The sequence below is a fragment of the Danio rerio genome, chromosome 4, assembly GCF_052040795.2.
Source record: "Danio rerio strain M-AB ecotype USA chromosome 4, GRCz13ab, whole genome shotgun sequence".
Taxonomy (NCBI): Eukaryota; Metazoa; Chordata; class Actinopteri; order Cypriniformes; family Danionidae; genus Danio; species Danio rerio.
Window position 1 is genome coordinate 69,300,959 of NC_141024.2, and position 21,864 is coordinate 69,322,822.

The following is a 21,864-nucleotide window of genomic DNA, read 5'->3' on the forward strand; positions in this document are numbered from 1 at the left end:
TGGCAACACTATCTGCTGACAAACTGGCATTCTCAGAAAAAAGGCCTCTGTGTAAGTGTAACCCAGGTTACTAGTGGGTAGTATACAGCAATAGAGCAAATAGAAATATAAGGAAAAACATTGGCAGAATACTCGATTAAATAATATACATTAAAATTATTTACTTATATAAATAATTTATAATAGAGTATTATACAGCATTCAAGGGAATAGTGCTTTAGAATGACATCATCGTGCCTTACACTATAGCAGCAGATCAGCTTTCCAAACAATAACAAATCTCGCTTGTCTGTTAGCTTGTGTTTACCGTTGCTATGGTGATTCAGTGTTCGCAAGGGAAAGCAGAGATGTAAGTTGTTATATTAATAAAAGTAATATAACTATTAGATTTACATCTTTTAATGTTTTAATGCGTATTAACTGTGAAAATTGACCATTAATAAGATGCTGACATGATTTCAATTATATATTTTTAATGAAGGATTGAGAGAAGAAAAAACAAGATTTGTCTTTGAGAGTGAAATCTGCACACGAGTGCCACCTGGAGTTTTCCTGTTTGTTTCATTTTGATTTTGAATGATTTCCTTGGTGAGTTCGTGTTTTTTTTTTATTGTTTTCATTATAACATAATTAAACTAGTGTAAAAAATGTGTTTCATAAATTAACCATTTGTTTGGTCTAGTAAAAACAGTATTATACAGAGTATTATACAAGTGATTGTGTAAAGTTTAAGTGAGAAAGTTTAAGTAAAATGCTGTCATTTGTAAAAAGAAAATGTCAAATAGGAGAGAGAAATAGGAAAAACACAGAAATTCAGCAGAGAAAAGCATATACATGGTTATTTACTGTTGCTGTTTATTTAGAAATGTGTTAAACTATGATAATGCATACACTGTAAAATGCTAATGGTTTCTTTGGCCTTGTGTTTTCAAGGCCAGGTTTTTTTTTTTTTTTGTTTGGTTTTGTTCGTTTGTGCATCTTCTTCTGGTTTTTCATCGGTGAGATGTTCTATTGACGTCAGTTGCTGGATGTGATCTGCTCTGGATTCGAATTAATTGAAGTTTGAACTCTTTTCTGGATTTGGATTGTCTCAACTTCCATCGGCGTGTCTAATTGTGGAGTTGGACTGGCGAGCCTCCCATTAAGTGGATTCTTTGGATACACCTGTTGTAAAGATACAAAGTAAAACCTATTCAGCGATATGGTAGGAGTGTAAATTTACAACACACTCACAAGTGCAACATCCTGGATCTCTGGAACTGAATTTGCAACCTAGTTGTTTTGCAAAAGAATCTTTTTGAAAGTTTATCACCTTTACTGGACTTTTGGAACATTTTGAAATGTTTTAAGTGAATGTTTTATTTTCATTTTTATTTTATTTGTACATTGTTCCTTTAGAGTGTTCATTCGTTGCAATTTTTGAATCTTTATAGAGAGAGGTTAACTGGTTTAAGAAGGGAAATCTTGATTATATGTTAAATAATAATACAATTTTAATATTGTATTATTAACTTACACTTGCAAACCTTTAATATAGTACTGTTATTAGCATATTAATATTATATTATTGTTATAATAGTAACCAAAATATAATATTAGCCTTAACAATAGAAAAAACAGAAAAATAACAATATTAACTTACCTTATTAGTGGTATAGCCTGTGAAGAAAGAGAAGCGTTATTAGAGAGTGTAAATAAGATTGAGGTCATTAGATAAGTGTGAAAAAATCTAGAATTTGATTATTTATTTATTTTTATTTTTTTATATTTCTGTGAACATTTTACAATACAATCTTTTATTATTCTTACCTCTGTGTCCGAGTCCTTCACTGTTGTTGTATCTTCTCTCTCTTTGGAGGAATTTAGACTTCTGAGCATCTGGTCCATTGATTAAAAGCTTATAATACATTTGTGTATCGAGGGTTACATACCAAAAAGTGGCGAGAGCCAGCCAGGAGAGAGATTGCAACAACAGTGTCTAATTACAGTATTCGAGTTCACTATAAATATTACAAATCGGAGAGAACTTTAACGTCATGGATATCATAGAAAAAGAGAATGTAAATATCTCAAAAACGGTAATTGTGGGTGGAATGACACTGACTGAAACAGACTCAGATTTAGAGTCATGGCTTTTAAGATATGGTAGTATTAACCGACATCTTCTAATTGATGACCCTGACTGTGAGTTTCATCGACATGCTATCATAGAGTTTACACATAACTCCGCGATGAAAACATTGATGCCTCTTTTGCCTTTAACTGTAGTTAGTATGTCAAACCCAAGTACCACTTTTATGGTACGTGCTTTAAGCTGCATCTACCCCCATATTGCTAGTGATAGTGCTACTAATGGATATCTGGAGGAATTGCAAAACATTGCTAGTTTTAGTGGGAAATCCATTGAGGAAGTACTCCAAACAGAGTTACTGAAAATTAAATTTGGTCCTTCTCATGCTGAGTCACTACCTGTTTTGGATAAAAAGCTTGAATTTCCAAATGCAGCACGTTCTCAAATACTTGATCGTAGCCCAGTCAGTTCACCAAATAGACTGCTGTCCCCAGTCATATCACAAAGTATGATTACTGAACAAACAGCTTTTCCTACATCTAGAATTTCACCATTTCATGAAGTTGAATCTACAAATTCAAAAAACCTGTCCAAGGAAAGCCTTAACTATAGAAGTACTAAACCCACAGTAACAGTTTCATCCCATCCAGCACTTACCATGGACATAATTGATCCTCCTAGCGTGCAAAAGGTAGTAGTTGAGCACATTGTCCGCACAAATGACACAGCTCCAATGCACCATACCTCTTTTCGCCTCCGATCTTTCTCTGGAAAAATTCCTAGACCTGTTAATGAGCCAGACTTTGACACTTGGCGTGCCAGTGTTGATCTCCTACTGACAGATCCTTCTATATCTGACTTAAATCGAGCCAGAAAAATCATAGACAGTCTGCTTCCCCCTGCTGCAGATATTGTTAAACATGTCTCACCTAACAGTTTACCTGCAGTATATCTAGAATTGCTGGAGTCTGTATATGGCTCTGTAGAAGATGGAGATGAGTTATTAGCCAGATTTATGAATAGCTTCCAAAACAATGGTGAGAAGCCTTCAATTTATCTGCACAGATTACAAGTTCTCTTAAGCACAGCTATTCGACGAGGTGGGATATTTGAAGAAGAGAGAAACCGATATCTTCTAAAGCAGTTTTGTCGCGGCTGTTGGGACAGTTCCCTCATTACTGACCTTCAATTAAAAAGGAGAAAAGCCACTCCTCCTTCATTTGCAGAATTAGTAGTTCTCATCCGTACAGAAGAAGATAAAAATGCCTCTAAAGAAGAAAGAATGAGAAAACATTTAGGGCTAAATAAACACTATCCTGCCCCCTTGAAATTCAGACTGTCAGCTCACCAGATATCTGCCCACCAATGTGAAACGCAGGATGATCAAACTGACACATCTCTCGCAAAGCAAGTGTGTGAACTTCAAGCTCAAGTTGTTGCACTGCAAAAGCCTTCAAGCCAGAAAGAAAAGAAAAAAAATGCAAAACCAGATGAAGTGAGTGAGCTGAGAAATGTTGTCACTGAGTTACAGGCACAGATTACAGCCATGCAAACTACAGCCACTCCAAAAATTAAAAGTGATGTAGAAGCAACTGAAACGGCTGACTTAAAGAGACAGATTGCTGATTTAAAGGTTCAACTGACTGCCCCTGATATGTATAGAAACCGCACCAGAAACTTGCTGCCTGAACCTAGAGCAACAGATTGTTACAGAGCTAGTAAACTACCTGAAAGTAGACCTCGTCCGGGGTATTGTTTTAGATGTGCGGAAGATGGTCATCTTGCCAGCAGCTGTAGTAATGCTCCTGACCCTACTAGAGTTGCTGAGAAAAAACGCAAGTTAAGGAAGCGACAAGCCCAGTGGGATACCCAACATGTAGCAATCATGAATCCTTTAAACTGAGGACGGTCTCTGTAGAGGGGCATACAGAGACTAAAAGAAATAATAATTGCCCTGAGAAACGTAAACAATTGTTCAACCAAAATGCGTGTGACGCAGCCCCTTTGAGAAATTTACCAAGAGGATTAGTGGGAGTGAAGTGTACTGCCCAAATAACTGTTGGTAATAAAAGAGTTTCCTGCCTTCTGGACACAGGGTCCCAAGTAACTACTGTTCCCTGGTCATTTTATCAAGAGAATTTATCAAATTGTCCACTTAAATCATTGGATAACTTGCTGGAAGTGGAAGGGGCAAATGGTCAAACAGTGCCTTATCTTGGATATGTGGAATTGACTCTTAAGTTTCCCAGAGAGTTCCTTGGAACAGAGACAGAAGTGCCCACTTTAGCCCTGGTAGTCCCAGATTTGATGAACACTCCCCAAGTTCTAATTGGCACAAATTCATTAGATGCTCTTTACAGTAACTATGTCCAACAATCTGCTTCCTTTCCTCAATCAAACTTCCATGGTTACCGTGCAGTACAAAAAGTTTTAGAAACAAGATACAAACAAGCAAGTGCTGATGTAGTGGGCTGTATCAAATTCAAGGGACATGTTCCAGAGGTAGTACCTGCAGGATGTACAGTGGTTCTTGATGGACATGTTCTAGTTAATTATCTTCATTTAGGGAAATGTGTAGCTCTAGAGTCACCAACTTCACCCGCTTTACCTGGTGGTTTGCTAGTTGCCAGCTGTTTGCATTCCTTACCCAGCAAAAGGCATCAACAGTTACCAGTTGTGTTACGGAATGAAACTCAGACCGACATTACCATCTACCCCAGAACTATAGTTGCTGAAATGCGGGCAGTCCAAGAAGTAATAAAGAGTGGGCAAGTAAATTCCAGCACTGTGAATAAAGAACTTTCTGCTTGTTCCAATCTCAAATTTGACTTTGAAAATTCCCCATTGACACCTGAATGGAAGAAACGAATAATGGATCAATTAAATTCCATGCCTGAAGTCTTTGCCTTGCATGACTTAGATTATGGACATACAAACAAAGTCACTCACCGAATAAAGCTTAATGATGAGACTCCTTTCAAACACAGACCTCGACCCATACATCCTCAGGACATTGATGCAGTACGAAAACATTTGCAAGACTTGTTAGCAGCTGGAATTATCCGAGAGTCAGAATCCCCCTTTGCCTCCCCCATAGTAGTTGTAAAAAAGAAAGACAATTCTGTACGTCTTTGCATTGACTTCAGAAAGCTGAACTCACAAACCATTAAAGATGCCTATGCCCTGCCAAATCTGGAAGAGGTCTTTTCAGCACTAACTGGTTCGAAATGGTTCTCTGTCCTTGACTTAAAATCAGGATATTATCAGACTGAGATGGAGGAAGCTGACAAAAGTAAAACTGCCTTTGTGTGTCCCTTGGGGTTCTGGGAGTTCAATAGGATGCCCCAAGGCATTACCAATGCCCCAAGTACGTTTCAAAGGCTGATGGAAAGATGCATGGGTGACTTGAATAGGAAAGAGGTGTTGGTCTTCATCGATGATCTGATCATTTTCTCTGAAAGTTTAGAAGAGCATGAATCAAGGCTGATGCACGTTTTGAAAAGGCTCAAAGAATATGGACTGAAGCTATCACCTGAAAAGTGCAAGTTTTTCCAGACTTCTGTTCGATACCTTGGTCATATTGTATCAGAAAATGGAGTGGAGACTGATCCAGTGAAAATCGAGGCCCTAAAAACCTGGCCAAGACCTAGAAATCTCAAAGAATTAAGATCTTTTCTGGGATTTTCTGGATACTATAGGAGGTTCATTCAGGATTATTCCAAAATAATCAAACCCCTTAATGACCTTACAGTAGGGTATCCACCTCTTCAAAAACGTCACCTACAAGAGAACAAGAATAAGCAATATCTGGACCCCAAAAAGGAATTCGGAGACAGATGGAATCAGCCCTGTCAACAGGCCTTTGACATGATTATTGAGAAACTCACCTCTGCACCTGTTCTGGGATTTGCAGACCCAAAGCTTCCTTATGTTCTGCATACTGACGCCAGTACCACTGGGCTTGGGGCAGCCTTATACCAGAAACAAGAGGGACAAATGCGGGTCATTGCTTGTGCAAGCAGAGGGTTGACAAGAAGTGAAAGCCGGTATCCAGCTCACAAGCTAGAATTTCTAGCTCTTAAATGGGCAGTCACATCTAAATTCAGTGACTATTTGTATGGAACAGAATTTGTGGTCGTAACTGATAGCAACCCTTTAACTTACATTCTGACATCTGCAAAGCTTGATGCTACCAGTTATCGCTGGTTGTCAAGTCTGTCCACTTACAATTTCAAGCTCCAGTATAGGGCTGGAAGTCAAAACTGTGATGCAGATGGCCTTTCAAGACGACCACATGGTGAGCTTTTAGATGACCCTGCATCTCAGAAAGAGAGAGAGAGAATTAAACAGTTTACCCTTCATCATTTAGATGAATTTGGAGTTGAAGATTCTCTTATCCTCCCAGAGGCCATAAAAGCCATCTGTGATCGATATCAGATTGGAAATTCCTCAGATAAATGCAAATTTTCCAATCCTTCCATTGCCCTTGTTGAGTCCTTAGCCCTGCATGCAGATGTATTACCAAATGAGTTTGAACAAGAAAATGAGCATGGTCTTCCAGTCATTCCTTACCTGTCCAACGAAGAGTTAAAGAGACAGCAGAGAATGGATCCTGATCTCAAATTCATTATTGATTGTTTACAGCGGAATGAAAAACCTTCTAGTTCAAAAGACCAATCGCTTGCTGTTACTCTGTGGATAAGGGAATGGAGCAGATTAGAATTAAGGGATGGATTGCTTTATAGGAAGAAGCAAGATCAGGAAAGCACTCACTATCAATTAGCCTTACCTGTAGCTTTACGTGGAACAGTGTTGAAGAGTCTCCATAATGATATGGGACACATGGGCATGGAGAGGACACTTGACCTTGTCAGAACCAGATTCTTTTGGCCAAAAATGTCATCATCTGTGGAAGAGAAAATTAAGACATGTGAGAGATGTGTACGTAGAAAAGCGTTTCCTGAAAAAGCAGCTGAAATGATGAACATCAAGACTACCAGACCATTGGAGTTGGTCTGTATGGACTTCTTGTCTTTAGAGCCAGATCAGAGTAACACCAAAGATATATTAGTTATTACAGATCACTTCACCAAATATGCGGTGGCTGTGCCTACCAGAAACCAGAAGGCGCAGACTGTGGCTAGATGTTTATGGGAAAACTTTCTAGTACATTATGGATTTCCGGAAAGACTGCACAGTGATCAAGGACAAGATTTTGAGTCAAGCCTCATCAAAGAGCTATGTCTCGTCGCAGGTATACACAAAGTGAGAACTACTCCTTACCACCCAAGAGGAAATCCAGTGGAGAGATTCAATAGGACCCTTCTCCAAATGTTGGGTACTCTTGAAAACAAAAAGAAGTCATGCTGGAAGGAGTTTGTCAAGCCTTTGGTGCATGCCTACAATTGCACTCGAAATGATGTAACAGGATACACTCCCTATGAACTTATGTTTGGTAGACAGCCCAGGCTGCCAGTCGACTTAGCCTTTGGGTTACCTGTGGATCGTTCTACCAAATCCCACTCTCAGTATGTAAAAGATCTGAAAGAAGGTTTAAGAGAGAGCTATGAAATTGCCATCAAAAACTCTGCAAAAGTAGCCCAACGTAACAAGCGCAGATTTGACAAACATGTGGTTGTTTCTACTCTTGACGTGGGAGATAAAGTCCTTGTGCGAAATTTGAGGCTAAGAGGCAAGAACAAACTGGCAGACAAATGGGAACCAGATGTCTATGTAGTTATCAGTAAAGCTGGAGATCTCCCAGTGTATGTAGTCCAGCCTGACGGAAAGACTGGTCCAGTTCGAACTTTACACAGAGACTTACTTCGACCTTGTGGATATTTGTCTGAAAATGAAATTGAAGAAATGAGTCCTCCAAATGTTCAACGTAAGCCCAGAACCAGGTCTAGCTCTGCTCTAGAATTTGCTCCCAAAGAACATCAAATGAGTGATCAGTCAGAATCTGAGGATGACTCTCTATATATTAGAAATGCAGGACGCCAGTTGGAATCCATTACAACGACTGTGTTACCTTCATCACAAAGTCCAGTGCTTGTAAGGAACTTACCTGGCATGGAGCCCATTGAACCACTCCCTGTCGTAGTGAACCCTGAAAAAGAAACCTTACCTGATTCCAGATTAGAAGAAGACTTAACTGAAAATCAAAGAGATGATGTCAGTGAGAATTTCTTACCTGTGCTGAACCCTGCTGATATTGACCCCAAAGAAATTGAACCTGAAAGAAGTGGAAATAGTGTTGAAGTACAGATCCATAGAAAGGCGCTTGAATTAGATCCTGTTGATGTACCCCATTCTAATGATCAAAATCCTCATGTCAGAAATGTTTCAAGTAACCAGCCAATAGTGGATGAAGACCTAGATACCAGTGGCCCTAGACGCTCAAAAAGGCAATGTAGACCTCCTAATAAGCTTGAGTATCATAAACTAGGAAATCCCTTGACACTAGTCATTCAGTCCTTACTACAAGGTCTGAGTTCTGCCTTTACCACATCGTTAGAAGAACCCATACTCACTAGAGATCAGGCCTTTGTTGTGCCAGACCCTTTTCCAATTGCAGTGACAACCCAACCCCGTACATGCCCGAGGACGTGCCTGAATTCAGGGGGGGAATGTGTAACCCAGGTTACTAGTGGGTAGTATACAGCAATAGAGCAAATAGAAATATAAGGAAAAACATTGGCAGAATACTCGATTAAATAATATACATTAAAATTATTTACTTATATAAATAATTTATAATAGAGTATTATACAGCATTCAAGGGAATAGTGCTTTAGAATGACATCATCGTGCCTTACACTATAGCAGCAGATCAGCTTTCCAAACAATAACAAATCTCGCTTGTCTGTTAGCTTGTGTTTACCGTTGCTATGGTGATTCAGTGTTCGCAAGGGAAAGCAGAGATGTAAGTTGTTATATTAATAAAAGTAATATAACTATTAGATTTACATCTTTTAATGTTTTAATGCGTATTAACTGTGAAAATTGACCATTAATAAGATGCTGACATGATTTCAATTATATATTTTTAATGAAGGATTGAGAGAGAAAAAAACAAGATTTGTCTCTGAGAGTGAAATCTGCACACGAGTGCCACCTGGAGTTTTCCTGTTTGTTTCATTTTGATTTTGAATGATTTCCTTGGTGAGTTCGTGTTTTTTTTATTGTTTTCATTATAACATAATTTAAACTAGTGTAAAAAATGTGTTTCATAAATTAACCATTTGTTTGGTCTAGTAAAAACAGTATTATACAGAGTATTATACAAGTGATTGTGTAAAGTTTAAGTGAGAAAGTTTAAGTAAAATGCTGTCATTTGTAAAAAGAAAATGTCAAATAGGAGAGAGAAATAGGAAAAACACAGAAATTCAGCAGAGAAAAGCATATACATGGTTATTTACTGTTGCTGTTTATTTAGAAATGTGTTAAACTATGATAATGCATACACTGTAAAATGCTAATGGTTTCTTTGGCCTTGTGTTTTCAAGGCCAGGTTTTTTTTTTTTTGTTTGGTTTTGTTCGTTTGTGCATCTTCTTCTGGTTTTTCATCGGTGAGATGTTCTATTGACGTCAGTTGCTGGATGTGATCTGCTCTGGATTCGAATTAATTGAAGTTTGAACTCTTTTCTGGATTTGGATTGTCTCAACTTCCATCGGCGTGTCTAATTGTGGAGTTGGACTGGCGAGCCTCCCATTAAGTGGATTCTTTGGATACACCTGTTGTAAAGATACAAAGTAAAACCTATTCAGCGATATGGTAGGAGTGTAAATTTACAACACACTCACAAGTGCAACATCCTGGATCTCTGGAACTGAATTTGCAACCTAGTTGTTTTGCAAAAGAATCTTTTTGAAAGTTTATCACCTTTACTGGACTTTTGGAACATTTTGAAATGTTTTAAGTGAATGTTTTATTTTCATTTTTATTTTATTTGTACATTGTTCCTTTAGAGTGTTCATTCGTTGCAATTTTTGAATCTTTATAGAGAGAGGTTAACTGGTTTAAGAAGGGAAATCTTGATTATATGTTAAATAATAATACAATTTTAATATTGTATTATTAACTTACACTTGCAAACCTTTAATATAGTACTGTTATTAGCATATTAATATTATATTATTGTTATAATAGTAACCAAAATATAATATTAGCCTTAACAATAGAAAAAACAGAAAAATAACAATATTAACTTACCTTATTAGTGATATAGCCTGTGAAGAAAGAGAAGTGTTATTAGAGAGTGTAAATAAGATTGAGGTCATTAGATAAGTGTGAAAAAATCTAGAATTTGATTTATTTATTTATTTTTATTTTTTTATATTTCTGTGAACATTTTACAATACAATCTTTTATTATTCTTACCTCTGTGTCCGAGTCCTTCACTGTTGTTGTATCTTCTCTCTCTTTGGAGGAATTTAGACTTCTGAGCATCTGGTCCATTGATTAAAAGCTTATAATACATTTGTGTATCGAGGGTTACATAAGCCACAACGACCTTACAAAACAGTAGACAACTGTAAGGGCTCAACCGAAATTTGAATCTGGGATTTCTCATTGCATGAACGAAAATCATACGCCTAGACCAGCAAGCCACTATGCAAATGAATGTTTTATGTGGCGACACTATCTGCTGACAAACTGGAATTCTTCGAAAGACATTTTAATGAAAGACATAGTGCCCTGTAAAACACATGACATCTGCAAGGGCTCGTTTGGGATTTGAACCCGGGAACTCTCACACCCGAAGCGAGAATCATACCCCTAGACCAACGAGCCACTAAATTGATACAGTTTCACATGGCCTCAGAAGCATCAGATAGTCAGAAAACTTTCTCTAACGAATCAAGGGCACCCTAAGCGAGAATCATACCCCTAGACCAACGAGCCACTGCAAAACAGTAACTTTATATGGCAACACTATCTGCTGACGAACTGGCATTCTCAGAAAAACGTTTTTTATGAAAGCCATAAAGCAACAGAACAATTGCAAGGGCTCGTCCGGGATTTGAACCCGGGACCTCTCGCACCCTAAGCGAGAATCATACCCCTAGCCCAACAAGCCACAAAAGCTTGAATATATCACAAGACATCAGAAGCAACAGATGGTCACAAATCCTTATCTTACAAACATTGAAGCAGGGCTTTTGCTTCATTTGCACCCGGGACTTCTGCAATGGTTCGTCCAGGCTTTGAAAACGGGACCTCTTGCACCTTATGCGAGAATCAAGCCCGTAGACCAACGAGCAACTGCAAAACAGCCACTTTACATAGCAACACTATCTGCTGACAAACTGGCATTCTCAGAAAAAAGGCCCTTACAAAACAAAAGACAACTGTAAGGGTTCATCTGAAATTTGAACCTAGGATTTCTCATGGCATGAACGAGAATCATACTCCTAGACCAGCAAGCCACTATGCAAAAAATATTATATGTGGCGACACTATCTGCTGACAAATTGGAATTCTTTGAAAGTCGTTTTTACGTAAGACATAATGCCCTGTAAAACACAGTACACCTACAAGGGCTCGAGTGACGTCACTGACGTCACTGTCTCCGTTCGGTCGCCTACTGCGTTTTCTTGAAGTTTGGACTCGCTATTTACTCGCAATTTAAATCTTAATCATAAAATTCTTCCTCATTCGCTAACTATTTTTCTCTCCTACTTAGGGTGAACAAACCCTTAATACATGTATACAAACAAAACTGCTTTAAAACGGTCTGTCCCTCGAGCATCCGCCTGTTGTTTGTAGATTTAGCCTGCTAGCGCCGCTGGTCAGCTAAAGCTACCAACCTCTTTTACCATACACTTTTGACATACTGGCTTTGCTCTTTACCCCGTAAAATGTCGCTTGCGTCTCTGTCCTTGTGTGCAGGAGAAGCATCGATGGAGGCGTTGGAGCTGGAGCTGGAAGAAGTGGAGCCCCAGATCCGGGCACTTCTGATGAGGTGGACGCGGCTGCAGGAACAACTGCTTGTTGTGCCTAACGCTAAGGCCGCCTCATCATCTAAGGTACGTGGAAATTACAACCACATCATTCCCTCTACCTCAACCCGCGTCCTTCTCTGTCCAGGCCCAGCGCACCCGGGGCGCGGCTCGGCCAGGCGTCGTTCACACCGACACCCGGCTACCACGGCGCCTGGGTGCAGCCGCGTAAGGTGCTTGCCAGATCCTGGGGCAGAACGTCTCCTCCTCCCGTGTTCGAGATCTCCACGGAAAACCGCTTCTCCCCTCTCCGTGAGTCGGGTGCCGATGTGGCCATCATCGGTGACTCGATTGTTCGTCACGTCCGTGCCGCCTCCTCAAAAGGTAATAAAGTACGTACTTTCTGCTTTCCTGGTGCCCGTTTGAGAAATATTTCTACACAGATTCCAACCATCCTGGGTGCTGCCGAGAGCCCTGGTGCCGTTGTCCTCCACGTGGGGACAAACGACACCGGGCTCAGGCAGTCGGAGATCCTGAAGAAGGACTTCAGGAACCTGATCGAGGCGGTTCGACGCACCTCGCCCGCCACGCAGATCATCGTTTCTGGGCCGCTTCCTACCTACCGCCGAGGAAATGAAAGGTTCAGTAGACTTTTAGCTCTGAATTAATGGCTAATAACATGGTGTAAAGAACAGAAATTGCTCTTTGCTAATAACTGGAATCTTTTCTGGGAGCGTCCTAGGCTCTTCCGTGCTGACGGCCTGCACCCCAGTCGAGCCGGAGTTGAACTCCTGTCGGACAACATCTCCAGATTACTTCGCACCATCTGACTAGCAGGTAAAAATTCACAAAATTCACATTATAGCCACCTAGACTCTTGTTCGTCCCACTTAAACATCAGTAACGCATATCTGGCAAATTCTATAGAGACTGTGTCTCTTCCTCGTATTATTAGATTAAGAAATAAACGTACTGTGTGCTCCAGAAAAAATCTATTAAGAATCAAACCAGAAAAACCAGTAGAAAGTGAAAATATAAATTTCGTAAGGCTTGGTCTCCTAAACATCAGGGGCCTCATGTACGAAGACTTGCGTGGAAATCTTACTAAAACATTGCGTACGCACAAAGCTGTAAATGTGCGTACGCAGAAAAAAATTCAGATGTATGAAACACTGCGTACGCCGAATCTCACGCATATTCTTTTGTACATCTGAATGAACGTGAAACTGAGCGCAACATGCACGAGCACAAAACCCCTCCCTGCCTCCTCCCCCGTATGAATATGCTAATGACTATGCTAATGGCAAAACCCAACGAAAAAGTAATGGCAAAGCAAGCAAAAAGAGAAACTTTGAACAGAATGTGAATTGGAGGTGCTGCTTTTGGAGGTAGACCGGAGAAAAGCGGTGTTATTTGCAAGTTTGTTCTCCGGAATTAACAACAAAAGAAAAAAATAGAGTGGGAGAGTTTAGCTGATGCGGTCAACACAGTTGGGTCTGAACATCGCACTGAGTGTGTTAAAAAAAGAAATAGTGTGGTTTATATCTGTAAAATGTTGCAGGACGTTTAACAGTCTCAGTGGTGCTACTCGTAAGACGCATGTGATCAAGAATTGATATGTTTGAGCATGAACTCGGCTCGAATCCAGCATCTAATGAGCTCTTTCTTGTTTTTTCCCCCGCTACATATCAGATTTTGCCAACTATTTATCACGAGAAAGACAAGTAGGAATCATCAATAAGTTCATATCAATAAGCATCATATTTTATTTGCACATTTATTGAATGTAAATGTTTCTGATTCACGCATGCAAATTCATCTTCAGATAGTGTCTTTATAGCAATGTGCGTGTGGTAGATAGCTCAGATTACGTTGGGAAAAGAGGCGACTGCTGCAAATTGTGCTTTAATGTTTAGCTGGTCAAATGTATGGTATGGAAACCTTATATACCTTATATTCTGAGCGTGAAACCTGGCGTACGCACCTAAAGCACTTATCATTAATGAAATAATAACAGAAAACAATCTTAATGCACTCTGTCTCACTGAAACCTGGCTGAAACAAAATGACTATATTAGCTTAAATGAAGCAACTCCTCCAGGATTCTTATATAAACATGAGGCTCGTCAAACTGGTCGTGGTGGTGGAGTTGCATCAATCTTTAGTGATTTCCTTAATATTAATTAGAGAAAATGACTTATGTTTAGCTCCTTTGAAGTATTATCGCTTAATGTTCAGCTTTCAGATACTATGCAAAAACCTATGTTATCTCTCTTTTTAATCACCATATATAGACCCCCAGGACCCTATATCAATTTTCTAAAAGAATTTTCTGATTTTATTTCTGACTTACTAGTCAAAACTGATAAAATGCTAATTGTAGGTGACTTTAACATCCACATAGATGACGCTAACGATACATTAGGGCTCGCGTTTATGGATTTAATACACTCACTTGGGATAAAGCAAAACGTTGTGGGTCCAACCCATCGCTTAAAGCATACATTAGATCTAATTCTGTCTTATGGAATCGAGGTTATTGACGTAGACATTAAACCACAAAGTGATGATATTACAGATCACTACCTCTTACTAAATAAGCTGTGTTTACCTGAAATCAGCAAACCCGCTCCAATACTCCGCCCTAGTAGAACTATTGTTCCGTCAACTAAAGATGAATTTATAAATAACTTACCTGATCTCTCTCTATTTCGTAATGCACCCGCAAACTCAAATGATCTTGATGTAGTAACCAGCAGTATGGATGCCATCTTTACTAGCACACTAAATACTGTGGCACCCATCAAATTATAAAAGGCTAGAGAGATTAAAACTATACCATGGTATAATAGTCATACTCGTGCGCTCAAAACAGCAACCCGCGCCCTGGAACGTAAATGGAAAAAAACTAATTTAGAGGTCTTTAGAATTGCGTACAAAAACATTATCACCAGCTATAGGAAGGCTCGAAAATCTGCCAGGACTGAGCACCTGCGCAAACTGATAGAAAATAATCATAACAATCCTAGATTTTTATTTAACACCATCTCTAAATTAGCAAATAATCGGTCATCCTTGGAACAAACTACTCCACCGCAAATTAGTAGTGATGACTTCATGAATTTTTTCAGTGATAAAATAGAAGGCTTTAGACAGAAAATAGGAGATCCCAAACTTTCTGCACTGGCTTATACTCCAAATCCTGTAAATATTTAATTGAATCATAATAATAACTTACACTGCTTCAAAATCATAGAACACGAAGAGTTAGTAAAAATTATAAATAGCTCTAAACCAGCTACGTGTATGCTGGACTCAATTCCAACAAAATTACTGAAAGAGTTGCTACCTGCTATAGGAGAACCTCTTCTTAACATTATCAACTCTTCTTTATCTATAGGCCATGTTCCAAACTCTTACAAGCTAGCTGTTATTAAGCCTATTATTAAGAAACCGCAACTAGACACCAACAACTTAGCTAACTATAGGCCTATTTCAAATCTTCCATTTATGTCTAAAATACTAGAAAAAGTTGTTTTCACTCAATTATGCTCTTTTCTGCAGACAAACAATATTTTTGAAGTGTTTCAGTCAGGTTTCAGGGCTCACCACAGTACAGAAACTGCCTTAGTGAAAATAACCAATGATTTACTCTTAGCTGCTGACCGAGGGTGCGTCTCGCTATTAGTTTTACTCGATCTTAGTGCGGCATTTGACACCATTGACCACAATATCCTCATAAATCGCTTAAAGTCTACAGGTGTCCAGGGACAGGCTCTACAATGGTTTAAGTCATACTTAACTGACCGCTACCAGTTTGTGAAAATTAATGGACAGCCTTCACAAGTCAGCCCAGTAAAGTATGGGGTGCCTCAATGATCAGTTTTAGGCCCTTTACTGTTTACAATTTACATGCTACCTCTGGGAGACATTATTAGAAGTCATGGGATCAGCTTTCACTGCTATGCAGATGATACTCAATTATATATTTCAACTAAACCTGACGAGACGTCTGAACTTTCTAAACTAACTGAGTGTATCAAAGACATCAAAGACTGGATGACCAACAATTTTCTTCTCTTAAACTCCGACAAAACAGAATTATTACTTATTGGGCCTAAATCTTGCACACAGCAGATCTCGCAACTCAATTTACAATTAGAGGGATACAAAGTTAGTTTTAGCTCTACTATAAAAGATCTGGGTGTCATATTAGACAGCAATCTAACTTTTGAAAATCATATATCCCATGTCACAAAAACTGCCTTCTTTCATCTGAGAAATATCGCTAAATTACGAAATATGCTATCCATCTCAGATGCAGAAAAGCTAGTCCATGCTTTTATGACTTCGAGACTGGATTACTGTAATGCTCTATTACTGTAATGCTCTATTTGCTGGCTGCCCAGCATCCTCTATTAACAAACTTCAATTAGTACAAAATGCAGCAGCCAGAGTTCTGACCAGGTCTAGAAAATATGATCATATAACCCCAATTTTATCCTCCTTACAATGGCTGCCTGTTAAGTTTCGTATTGAATTTAAAATATTACTTCTCACCTATAAAGCTCTAAATAATCTAGCTCCTGTTTATCTAACCAACCTTCTGTCTCGCTACAAACCAACTCGCTCTTTAAGATCTCAAAATTCAGGGCTTCTGGTAGTACCTAGAATAGCAAAATCAAGTAAAGGAGGTCGAGCCTTCTCTTTCATGGCTCCTACACTCTGGAATAGCCTTCCTGATAACGTCCGAGGCTCAGACACACTCTCCCAGTTCAAAACTAGATTAAAGACCTATCTGTTTAGTAAAGCATACACTCAATGCATCACCTAGCGGGCTCCACACTGGCTTCTGCATCTTGCTTATATACACTATGAACAGCAGCTACGCTAATTATTCTCTTTATTCTCTATTTTTACCTGGGGATACTCATCCCGAGGTCCTCAGATTATGCGGAGTCACTGATTGGATCCAAGACCAGCGACGTGATGATCCCAAGGATTCCATATCCGGGACCAGGCCATATCCTGAGCTGCTGCTGCGCTGATGGTCGTGGGGAGTGGAGAACATGAGTCGGATTCCAGCGACGTTCCAGGGACAGACGAGTCTTCGCTAAGGCCATCTTCCAGCCTAAACCACGGCGAATGAAGCTCTGCACAAGACTTTTGGCCAGCGGAGAAATTAAAATGGTCGTGCCCAACTGAGTCTGGTTGTCTCAAGGTTTTTTTTCTTCACTCCCATCAGGTGAAGTTTTTTTTCCCTCTCCGCTGTCGCCACTGCCTCGCATGGTTCAGGATTGGTAGAGCTACGCATCGATGAATTTGCTCTTCAGTGTTCGAACTCTCAGTAATGATTAAATCACACTGAACTGAGCTAAACTGAACTGAACTGAACTTAAACACTAAAACCTGAACCACACTGTTTTTTTTTTTAATTATTGTTAATAAGATAAAGTGATTTAAGGAGGGAGTTAAATTCTATTCTAAAATGAGCAAATGACGAGTAATTATTTGCAAATTTCTGTTTGTGACTGAAAAATTTGCCATATAAGATAAAAAAAAATGTATGATGTGTTCAAGGTATTTAGCTTTTGGGTTATTATAATAAAAATAATGTCTTTTAGATTAAAGCAATTCACAGCATTGGCAAAAGCAGATATATGAAAATTTAGGAGAGACCAAAATTGCTTAGATATTGGACAATCAAAAAACATATGTACAAGTGTCTCCTCTGCTTGTTTGCAGAAAGAACAGGGGCTGTCGATTTAAAAAAAATTGGAAATACTAGAATTTTACAGGGTAGATTTTCTGTACAATTTTAAAGTGTATTTCTTTTGCCTTGTTGGAAATGCAATATTACCCTGGTAAAAGCCAGGTTCTAGTCTATATCCTCAACCAAAGACCTCCAGTAACACTTTCCTCTAAAATAAATTTTCCTTTTAAATTGAAAAATTTGACACACAACGCTATTGTTTCGTTTCTTATCTAACAGACTAACACCTTCTAAAAGCAAAGGAGAATGAATATTCACTGAGCTCCTTGAGTAAAATCTACAGTGAGTTTTAACTAGGTGACCTAAACCACGTGATACTGCCTTAACAACTTTATTACATTTGTTAGGAGGAGTTGGAAAACAGTGGTAGGTTATAAATTGTTCATATGAAAGAATGTTTCATGCATCATCAAACAAGCAAAGATTACAGTTAATATTATTTTGTAACCAACTTTGGAAAAATAACAATTTGTTTCTTATTGTAATATCTCAGTTATTCCATAAGAAAAATTGGTAGGGAGAAAAATTGAGAACGTAACCAAGCTTCCAAGCAAGCAGACATTGCTTAGAGGGAAGATAATTACATTTAAGAAGAAACAAAAGACTACCAATTTTGTCAAAAGTAGTTGGGAATAAAAAAAAAACAAATATGTGTTGGATTGGTTAGGCATCTCTTCCAAATAATCATCCAAATAATTTAAAAAATGTATATGATGTCAGAAAAATCTAAGAAATTTACACCCCCTTCTACTTTACTACTAGAAAGAACATCCTTTTTAAACTTATGAGGTTTGTTCTTCCCGATACATTTTATTTATGTTTTAGAAAACAGTATTAATTTCTTTTGCCATTTTGTTTTCAACAAATAAAGATAACATTGGATATACAAAATGAGAAAGACCCTCTGCCTTGGACCAAAAAAAAACTCTTCCATATAATGACAGGTCCCATTGTAGCCAGGAATTACGAATATTTTTAGTTTTGGTGATCCTAGACACAAAAAAAAAAAAAGTGCTGTCTCACTAAAAGTTTTTCAATAACATAAATAAATAACCGTTTCATTGTGGATTTAACTGGGATATCTTCTATATATTCATAATTCAAATTATGAACAGGCATTTTCTCACATTTAGAGATATTCAGCTTTAGACGAGAAACAATTGAGAAGTCAGAAATTAAAAATTAAATTTGATATGTTTGAGTTATCTTTTAAAAATAAAGTGGTGTCATCTGCCAATTGTAAAATCTTAATCTTCCTCCCAAAAACAGAAATTTCTTTCAAATCTTGATTTTGCACAATGCTTAAGGATAGAAACTCTGTAACTAATAAAAATAAAAAGGAAGAGATTGGACAGACCTGCCTAATACCACACAAAATATCAAATCCATTAGAAGTATTAAAATTAACAATCCCTGAACTATTGATTCCTTTATAAAACAAATCCATAGTGTTAACTAAAGTATTCCCAAATCCAAATAACCTCAATGCTTTAAACAGAAACTGGTGCTCAATCGTATCAACGGCTTTATAAAAATCAAGAGAAAGAATGAGACCATTTGAATACATAGAATCAGCAAATCCAAAACCAATCTTATGTTATTAGAAACATGGCGGCCTTTTATAAACCCAGACTGAGTTTCAGAAATAATATAATCAAGATTTGTTTTTAATCTGTTGGCAAAGTCTTTTTTTGTTTAGCTTTTTTTGCCACTCAATGTTGCAGTCATGACATGATACATTTCTCCTTCATTTTCCACTTCATACAATATCTGCTATCTCTCTCACATAAACAGACATTCAGTATTTGAAGTTGATCAAAACTTTTAATCCAAACATTTTAAAAAATTTTGTTTAATTTATATAATCCACTAAGACTACGTGTTTAAAGCAGAAAATCCCAACATTCTAAAATGTATAACAAATAATCTGATGGGTGTTTGAGCTAAAACTTTACAGACACATTCTGGAGACACAAAAGACTCATCTTAAATCTTGAAAAGGGGTAAAATAGGTGCCCTTTAAGTAAAAAGTACCCATTACTACTTCATGTTTTAGTTCCACTAACTGGGTCATTATCACTATAAAGTGCTTTTGATATCCAACATACAAGATTGAATCAGTCCTATATGGACATAATGTGAAATAACATTCTGATGTTTTTGAGTAATTAATAGAGTTCACATACTTTTTAAAATCTCTGGATGCCAAATGTAGAAAGAAGCTATAAATGCATGTATAGTAAGAAGGCTAGTTTCAAAGAGTAACTAAAAATACAATTTTAAAGGATACAAAAGTTTGGATAAAAGCATTTTTAGGAGAACTGGTAAAGTCAACGCAAAACACTTGATAATAAGTATACTCCCAAAGCAAATGACTTTCTTCAGACTGAATACAGTAAAGAGCATTTGGGGAAATATTATTATTAGATTGAGCAAGTTGTGATTTAGTGGAGAGCAGTTATGAGTAGAGACTTCACCAACTTTATTATAAGAGGAATGTATTTAAAACTTCTACCATTCTGTCACTTAAATATATTCCAAAAACTCACGCAAACAGGTAAAGAAATCCGAGATCTATTAGTAATTGAGGGAATGTCTTCGTTTGACATGTACTGAGAAGATTTGTGCAGTCAAATATAAAAAAATGTAAAAATACTTCGGGGCCAGCCTTGACTGAAGGTATTATACAATCAGGGATTGCACAGAAACAATGTTATATTCCTCTGAAGAGACTGAAGAAGACAAATGAATCTTCTGTCCACAAATGTTTCCCTCTGTTGTCAAGAGACTGTTTAAACAAACAGGCAGTCAATCAACTTTCTCTAAGCCACATACAGGCAGCCAATCAGCTTTCGCTGATCAGCGTGCAGGCAAATATCCCACCCATGGTGCTCAGTCTGGGGCAGAGAGAGAGAAAAGAATTTAAATATCTAGCAGGTACACATGAAAAAAGCCAACACGTTCTCACTCCCAACTCGTCATATACTGACATTTGGTCAGGAACCCTTGTCGTAAGTTTTTGAGCGTCAGCGTCATATTTAGACGTGCAGGGATTCCCCATAGAATCTGAACAGGAGCCTGAGGCGTTGAAATTTGACGTGTTAGGTATATTACGGACAGATCATAACTACGATAAATAGGCACAAAAAATAACAGGCTACAATAAAGAAGTTATGGCAGGGCTAGTCAGTTGGTGGCCGTCAGGTCTATCTATTCTGTTGATTTGTATTTTATTTTAAAAATCACTCGCTGCACCCCTTCAGCGTAATATCTAGACGTGCAGGGATTCCCCACAGAATCTGTACAGGAGCCCGAGGCGTTGAAATTTTACATGTTAGGTATAGGGATGGGCCATAACTACGATAAATAGGCATAAAAATGAACAGTCTACAATAAATAAGTTATGGCAGGGCTCGTCAGTTGGTGGCCATTAGGTCATATTTATCTAGTTCTTCTACTGATTTTTTAAAATTATTATTATTTAAATCACCCGCTGCACCCCTTCAGCATCATATTTAGACGTGCAGGGATTCCCTATAGAATCTGTATAGGAGCCCGAGCCGTTGCCGTTGAAATTTGAAGTGTTAGGTATAGGGACGGGTAATAACTAAGATAAATAGGCATAAAAATAAACAGGCTACGACAAATAAGTTATGGCAGGACTCGTCAGTTGGTGGCCATCAGGTCATATTTATCTAGCTCTTTTACTGATTTTAATTTTAAAAATCACTCGTTGTCTGATATCAAAGTGCTGTCTGTGAAACAGCAGTGACTTTGACAACGCTCTATGGCACGAACAACACCAGTAACTTATCCTAAGCACTTTAAGTGTTTCCTAGTTTTTATCGGAGGCTTGTTGACATTGATTACTGTATGTCATGTGCTGTGATTATATGTTTGGTTAATCAATGATTACTCAGCGCAATGTGATTATTAATAAAAATAAATATTATTTAATTATTTGTTTGTCTGTTTATTGTTTGGTTCACTGATTTATTATTTTTATTGTATTTTTATTTATCTATTAATAAATATATTAATATGTGGCACTGACGTCACTGCATGGCGCGATCCC

At 38.0% G+C, this 21,864-nt stretch overlaps 3 long non-coding RNA genes across 3 annotated transcripts in view; 2 read left to right on the forward strand and 1 right to left on the reverse strand.

Annotated features, from left to right (window-relative positions):
* Nucleotides 1-21,864, forward strand: part of LOC148682376 (uncharacterized) — a 147,695-nt gene that overhangs the window by 37,410 nt on the left and 88,421 nt on the right. The window lies entirely within an intron of this gene.
* Nucleotides 325-10,453, forward strand: LOC147845259 (retrovirus-related Pol polyprotein from transposon 412-like). Its single transcript, XR_015484387.2, has 4 exons — nt 325-588; nt 934-8,996; nt 9,129-9,235; nt 9,580-10,453. It is a non-coding gene; the product is annotated as a retrovirus-related Pol polyprotein from transposon 412-like (long non-coding RNA).
* Nucleotides 9,480-20,655, reverse strand: LOC148682377 (uncharacterized). Its single transcript, XR_015942993.1, has 2 exons — nt 10,287-20,655; nt 9,480-9,808 (listed from the first exon to the last, which is right to left on the reverse strand). It is a non-coding gene; the product is annotated as an uncharacterized LOC148682377 (long non-coding RNA).